Here is an 8,209-nt window from a genome sequence, read left to right as displayed (position 1 = left end):
GGAGAAGAGAGGAAGAGGGAGAAGAATTTACTTTAAAAAGAGGAACAAGAAACAGTATGGCAAAGTCTCTTACTTATTTGAAATATGGTATATAACATATGTAGGAGAATTAATCTGAAAGTTTAGTATGGCTTGGAAAACACTGTGCAGAGCAGATAAATGGAAAATATATGCAAAACAATATGGCTCTATCATGAATTAGTTTGAGATTTGTATACCTTGCAATTTAGCACCTTGGGGATCTCCAAATTACTAAAATTGGTTATGTTATCAGATACAGGGCTTAGAATCCAAGTTTTCTGGAGTTGTACATGATAATTCTGTATCTCCAAACCCATTCCTTCTATCTCAAACTGCACCTCAGAACTCCTGAAGTGTACAAAAATACCCAGTTCCTTTGAATTGAGCAGTCTGCTAACCCAGTCATTATCTTTTCAGAGCCTGGGAAAACTCTGTCAGAATTTTACTAAATAACTAATATTGATAGTTGAGGAATTAGAATAAAAGTGCCAGAATACTGAAAATGGCAAATATTATGACTTTCAAAAAAAGAAACCCATATACCAAAGCTAGTCTTAAAATCACTCCCACTATTGGTTCTAGAAATATTTGTTTAAGAGATATTAAATGACTGTCCAGAAAAATATTCACTGAGAACTTGCAACGCTTCATTAAGAATAAGTTACTACAGAATGAACTCATTTATTTCTTAAATAGGGTTAAGAGATCTGAAGATGATGTGAGTACAATGGTTCTTATGTATATGATATTCATAATGGTGTATTTATCATAAAGGTATTCGAAAAATTCTTACAGAAACATGATAACTGTATAGGTACATGTTGGCTAGCTCAAGGACATTTAGATCAATAATTTTCAGGAGGACAATGTCTAAAAGTATCTAAAAAATATACTTCAATCTGTAGAGAAGCCTCTCATGGCATTTACTAAATTTATCTCCTTAGCTTAGTTCTTCTCAACTTTTGTTACCTATGACCTGAATTAAAATTTAGAAAGCATATTAATCATATATGTGAAGGTATTTTGATAAAATATTTTTTAAAAACCTAAACACATTAAATGATGAAGTCAGGATCCAACCAAATTTGCTAAGGTAACAATAGGCTGAAACTAATAAAATTAAATATTAATATAGACCAATGTAAAGTTCCACACTCAGCTCAATAAAACAAGTGCATAAGGGAATCCTGGATTAGCAATTGTGCCTGTAAAGTAAGAATGTAAATTCAAGTTGGCATTTCAGTAATAGTCAACGAGTTAAATATGTATTATAATGGATGAAAATCTTGCATGCTAAATGAGTATTTAGAATGAAGGTGAAGATAATTTTAGTATGATAATACTTTTTATAATAATAACAATAATGCCTGACACTTGCCTAAGTACCATAGTAAAATTAACCTATTTAATCTTCACAACAACTTTATGATGTAATTATTATTATTATTTCCATTTTACAGTGGAGGAAACAGGCACAAAGAGATTAAATAACAGCCCAAAATCACATGCTAATAACTGACAGAACAATTTGACTCCAAAATTACTACCCTTAAGCAGGACACTACATTTTTAAAAGGTAAAAGGAGAATTCAGGAGTGAAAGGCTATGGTGATAACAATGTTAAATGAGGGATTGATACTTGAAATTGAGATAAAACCTTATAGAAGAAATTACTGAAGTACATAACTGACTTCAAACTCTGAATAGGTCTCTTTGGAAAGAGGCTGGACTTGTTTCTAGGGCACCAAGGGAATACTAGGACACAGAAAGAGGTATATTTTTAACACAAACAAAAACAAAGACTTTATAATGTAATAGCTACCTAAGATGGGTTTTGGTTAATGATACATAAAATTACAGAATTACAGAGTTCAGGGGATGAAGTGTAGATAAATGCATCTTCAATAATAGTGACAATATTTTTGTAGTATATTTAATGTTTGTGAACATCCATAATTGCTCTCCTTAGCCTCTAAATGGGTGATAATGTGGTCATCCATTATGGATCTGAAACCTTAATACCAACTGGCAATCCATTTCAAAAGGGATATTTATGTGCTCAAAAAGCCAATTAGCATGCTCTAAGTGTAATATTTGCATATATCTACATCTAATTTTACTTGATGTACTTTCAATTCAGCCAGTGAAGATAAAGAATCCATGCTCTTTTTTTGTTTAAAAAAAATTACCAAGCAGAACATTCCATATTCTATTCCACATCTCATCGTGAAATGAGTTAGCCCTAAAGAAAGAAAATTCTTATTTATTCTCTGTATTTTCCTCTCTCTTTCAGTCTTTTGTGTTTTGAAACACATTTAAGCTGCCTATTTAACAGGTAATTTATATAATTTATATAATTTATGCATATTAAAATTCTACTATGACATACCATAAGGGCCTTGAGTTTGCTTTTTCAGAGTAAGGAAATAATATATTCCAATAAATGAAAATCTACTGGACTCATAGAAACAAAGTAAACTCTCTTCAAATACGAAATGAAACACGTATATCTAATTATAACCCAAATCCAGTTGGGCCTTCTTAAAACATGTTTCTGTCCATCTAGGTTTTCAAAACATAAATAAATAAAATATATTTAATACTTTGAAGAAAAAAATGTATCTACATTATAGGTGTCCTCAATGGGGAACAGAAAGGAAATTATACAGTGTATCAAATAAAAACTTCAAACAAAACTTACATATATGTCCTCTTTCCAAACTTTCCTACTCATAGCAGCTGGGGAAATCTCAAATTCCTCTCCTACTGTCATCAATGGAGTCCCTTTCTGGATGTGTCGTTCACGAGTTAAATTCCTTTGTTCTTTGCCACACTATTTCACCTAAATTATGATGTATATATGCCTCTACTCTCACCCACCTTGCCACTACCCCACTGCCTGGCAAATTCGGATGGATAACATTCTTTATCTTATAAATCTCTATAAGAGGTACTTGCAAGTTACCACGAGGAATTCAGCTATTTTTATGCCCTGAAAATAGCTATAATATTCTTACTAGTTAGAGAGAGACACACAAGTCAGTATCTGCCAAAGCAATACACGCTAAAGTTTCTAAGTGATAGGGTTTATTCTAGAACAAGCCAGAATACCAAAAGAATTGATAACTAAGAGATATAAAACAAAAGCCTCATTTTTGGAAACCTGCTCTAACTGTAAGAAATATTTCTTGTGTCAATAAATTCTCCATTCTTCCCACAGAATCATGAGGTATAATACTGCAATTGGTGAAAAGTTTTGGAGTTTGTTTGTAATTGTTTGCTTATACATTTATTCAATTTGCCCAGCCTTTTTGCCACAAATGGACTTCTCCTTACTTCAGTGCTGTTTCAAAAAAATAAATAAATAAACTCATGACATAGGTATGCAGAAGATATGTTTCAATAAAAAGCCGTAAAATCATGATAACCTTGAACATTATTGTACTCCTCATATGTACAAGATAATTGTTCAAACATTAAAGGCACTGTAGACATAGTCCTAGTGTTAGGGCACTTAAAAAGCAGGGTGGGTAGACAGAACAATACATAGAAAATTATAATTAACTAAAGCTTATAAATAGCATAATTCCAAAGCAATACAACTTCAAAAAGAGACAAACCCTATATCATTTGTAAATTAAGCACATCATTGAAACATATTTCATTTGATAAACCTTAAAGAAGGAATATTATTTAAACAGATGGGAATCAAAGGAAATGTGCTTCAGAAGGGAGAAATGCAATGTATTAATTACATTCTGATAATGATTGGAAATCAGGGTATCACTTGAAAATATATGAGAAAATTCCTAGTGCTTTGGTGAGATCCTAAAAAGACAATAATAAAAATGTGGGGAGAAGTTTCTAAAAATACGGAGGTGAGAATGAAGAAGAATTGGGGCTTTAACAAAATTCAGGAAAAAATCTATTTTCTTAAAATTATTCAGTAATAACCTATGGTTGTCTGCATGAATTTTGCTTACGGCAATTATTTAATTGAGGAATAATTTGTATCTTTGGTCAACCAGCTTATTTTTCCCCGCAAAATTTAAGCATACCAATGATAATATCTAATAGGTACCAATAAATATGTGCTGAATATCGACACATTATCTAACTCAATCTTCTCCAAATCCCTAGAGCTAGATTTTATTATCCCCTTTTTACAGATAGAGAAACAAAGACTCCAGCAGCTCAAACTGTAATTTGGCCCCAGATCACAAGACTTCTATGTTGTCAAGTCAAATTACAATAGTCAGTCTGATTTAACAAATCATATTTTGAACAACCAAACTATGAATTAAGCTCTCCTGACTAGGTGTCCATCAAAAAAAAAAATGCAACCAAGAGAAGACCTATTTAAATATATGCTAAAACTAATTTAAGTATTATAAATATTAACACTTGATTTACATATCAAATCTTGTTAAAATTTAGGGCTACTATTATTGCAACTGTTGTTAGGTAGTTCTCACCTTAGAATAATTAGACAAGAATAAAAATACAATCAGGCAGTTCGTAGATTGAGCTTGTTATTTCTGAACAATATGATGGTTTGGTTCTATGTCAAGGTTGAAATAATTTGAAGACAGTAATGATGTGAAAAACTTTTCACAAAGAAGAAATTTTGAGAAGATCCTGATCATAAATACTTATTAAAGAATAAACACTGTGCATGGTGACTGTCTTGTGATTTTATAATAAATGAGGCAGGAGGGAATTAAACTTAGCAAAGCATTTGTCCTGAAAACTAATTCAGTGTTCTTGGAATAACCAGGTGTGAATAAATACGGTAACCTGGGGTCACTCAATAAATTTAGTTTCTATCCCTGAATTCATCTCAATAAAAAAGTCTGAATTTATTGTTAATTTCACTAAATTATAACATCTGCAATTCATGTTAATGTAATTCTTAGTTATAATGTAATTTGGGAAAAATGCTACTAATGCCGGCTGGTGTTGATCATCTGGACTGATTTCAGGTAGGAAGATGATATTTTGGTTAGATCAAATCCCTCTGGGGAGTGAGTTTGGCTATAAATTATGAAAAGGTGCATCTCCCCCTAAACATCTCTACAACTCCCTCCTCTCTCCCCATGCGCTGTATAAAGGGAGAGGAGAAAATTCATAAAAAGTACTCCAAAGTATGCCATGTAAGAAAGTAGCAGAAATGCCATTTGCTCATGGGTTCCTGGAAGCTCAAGGACTGAGCAAGTGGGAAGAAGGTGCCTAGAAAGTGGGAAAAAAAAGAGAAATAAGAGAGGAGATTAAAAGTGGAGACTTTGGAACGTGCCTAGAATCAGTTGCTATAAAGAGGCTTTTACCAACAACACAGTACCTAAACATTAGATTGAACTACATAAAATAGCAGATATTCAACTATATTTTGACTTCCAAAACTAGCAATTTTATATGACTTAACCTAATAAATTGATGTTTAATATTAGATTGTTGTCATTACTCCCATGCCTTTAGTAAATTATGGCATCTATATAGAATTTGTGAAGCTCAATGACCTTTTAAGGAATTGAAAGGAGGTAAGGGCCTCCGATAAATGGGGATAGAAGCTTGATACATACATATACATATATATGTGTGCGTATACATATACATATTTAATGTGTAGTGGATTTCACACACATATAAATAGTATATTTACATTTTAAAAATAATAGAGTGGGTACTCATTCACCATCTCACAGCTTAAAAGACAGGAAATGCCTTATTTGAATATTCATTAAAGTTTGACTCTAGATGATGTTAGTTAGGTCTTAGGAGCAACTGATTTAAAATAACATAAGGCAAAATTCAATCTGTGGTTTGCGGCTACCTATTTTTAAAATCCTCCGTGGAATTTCTTTTCCTCAGCGGTTTGACAGGTGGGAAGAAGAGATTTGGAAGAACATCTTTTTGTCTTATGCTCACAGGCGATGCTCTGTATGTTCTTTTTAAAAGAGTGCAACCTTGGACCATGCGTTCCTCTAGCCCTAGCTGAAGAAAGGCATCAAGGGAAAGTGTGAGGGGGAGAGGCTTTGCTCTCAGGGACTCTCAGGGGTTACAGTGTTGCTTTCTGCCAAGCCAGATAAGTAAACTGGCAAAACCTGAGATAGATAATACTGCACAAGAGCAAAATACAGCCACAAATTCATCAGACATCCATTATTGAGAAAATAAACATGAAATATGTTTTTAAAAGTAGAATTCCAGAGGGAAAACATGAAAGTTAGTATATTATTTATACCTGATTTTGTACTTCTCTTTCTCCATTGAATTTTCTTACTAGACAAAACTCTGAAAATTCAAAATATATCCGAATTTATGAGTGAGAGTCTGTTTCAATATCACTGTTGGGGTGATAAATTCATAATCATATTAATAAATATAGAATGGGCTAAATATGTTGAGCAATTATATACAGTAGATAAAGTTTAGGTGCACATGAGTTATCTTAACTGATAACTTGTCTTAATTGTCGTGAAGACAAAAATCACATGAGAAAGGTATCATGATTATGTTAATTTCATGGGTAAGGAGACTGAAGCTCAAAAAACCTAGGCAAAGTAACATGGATAAGAAGCGATGAAGCTGGGTTTTTATCCTGAGCAGTTGAAATCCAGAGTTTTGCTTATAACTACTGCTTCATAACATCTTATTGAAGTGCCTGAAGAATAGACCGTATTTTTCTCATACAGATGTCAAATTCAAGTAGTAAGACTTGCCATCCCTAGAGCTAGAAAGCAACAAGCTGTAATTTCCCTAGAAGTATTTATATCTCAAGGGAGACACATATGTATGTGTGTGGGTTTACATACATATATATTAGGTATATATGTTATATAATATACATATGTATGGTTCATTCAATATACACATATGTATGCATGTAAAAGGGGTAAGCAACGCATTGAAAATTCTCAAAAATTTTACCACCCCATCCCAGAAATGTAGAAACTGTTTGAAAATTAGTCATGATAGTATTTTTGTTTTGTTTTCTGCAAAGAGATCTTATCACTTCTCAGTTTTCTGAATCTACATATGAATGACCTGGGTTTGTTTACACAGCTATCTTCCTTTTGCCTATATAATAATTCATATTTTTCATTATTTTTGAAACATTATTTTCACCATTGTACTAATCACACATTTATGTGTGGCTTTGAAGCTTTTAAGATTTTAAAAAGATTCAATGTATGGAAGCATTGAAAATATGGAAGGATTTACCGTATGGAAATATTCAAAACATGAGAGGAAACAAGTTATGAGCATCTTGTCCACATTTTCTGTGTCCTCAGTATCAATTCCAATTTGACTTTTCCCCAGGACCCTGATTTCTCTTTGGTATCATGAGTATTGCGAGAGGTATGTACCACATCCAGTTCTAGATAAATGAATAAATGATGCTCAGCTAATCAGTGCATGATGTTCTCCTGTCACAATGGTCACATGATCTCAGTCTACTTAGAGTGTATTTTGGACTTTTGCTGAAAAGTCAGGAACATATATAGTCTTTCTTGATTCTCCAGTTGAACATTTGGTGGGCAGATATGACTCTGAAACTAACACTGCCATTTTTCTACATGAAGGAAGGCAGCCTGAAGTCAAAGTGAGCTCCCAGAAAAGGTATAACCAAGAAAAACTCAGAGATTTTGAGTCAGATCCTTAATCGAGTGGTCTCTGAAATCTACCCAAATTCTGGACCTTTACAATTGTCTGAATCAATGTACTTTTTTTTTTTTAAACCTATTTGTTGGGTCTTACACTATTTGCAATCATAAATGTGAAAAGAAACACTAAGGGTACTGAAGGCTTAATATTTTAAAAAATTTGAGAAATGGAGCTGACCTCATCTTAATATCAAGCAATTTCATTATATATGTTCAATTCAAAAAAAAAACTTTACTAATGCATTTAAAATTTTTTCAACTTTATCGATGTATAACTAACATATAACATTATATAAGCTTAATGTGTACAAGAAGATGATTTGGTATGCATATTTAATGCAAAATGATTGCCACAACAAAGTTATTAACAATGCATTTTAAAGGGCCAATTTAATGTTCTTTATATACAAGAATCTCAGTCTTGAAATACTGTCTAAATTGGATCAAACATTAGTCAATTAAAAAAATAAACTAACGTAGTACTAGAATGCTCTTCTGTACTAGAATGCTAAATTGGAACTGCA

General features: G+C 32.4%; 1 long non-coding RNA gene across 1 annotated transcript in view; it reads left to right on the top strand.

Moving 5' to 3' along the window:
- Positions 1-309: 309 nt before the first annotated feature.
- LOC309604734 overlaps positions 310-8,209 on the top strand; it is a 275,842-nt gene continuing 267,942 nt past the window's right edge. Inside the window, exon 1 of the long non-coding RNA XR_014231031.1 lies at positions 310-3,433. This is a non-coding gene — a long non-coding RNA (uncharacterized lncRNA). The remainder of the gene's footprint in view (positions 3,434-8,209) is intronic.

Source organism: Balaenoptera borealis (genome assembly GCF_965194805.1).
Source record: "Balaenoptera borealis genome assembly, chromosome: 10".
In the NCBI taxonomy this organism is placed as follows: Eukaryota; Metazoa; Chordata; class Mammalia; order Artiodactyla; family Balaenopteridae; genus Balaenoptera; species Balaenoptera borealis.
This window is presented reverse-complemented; position numbering and strand designations above follow the sequence as displayed.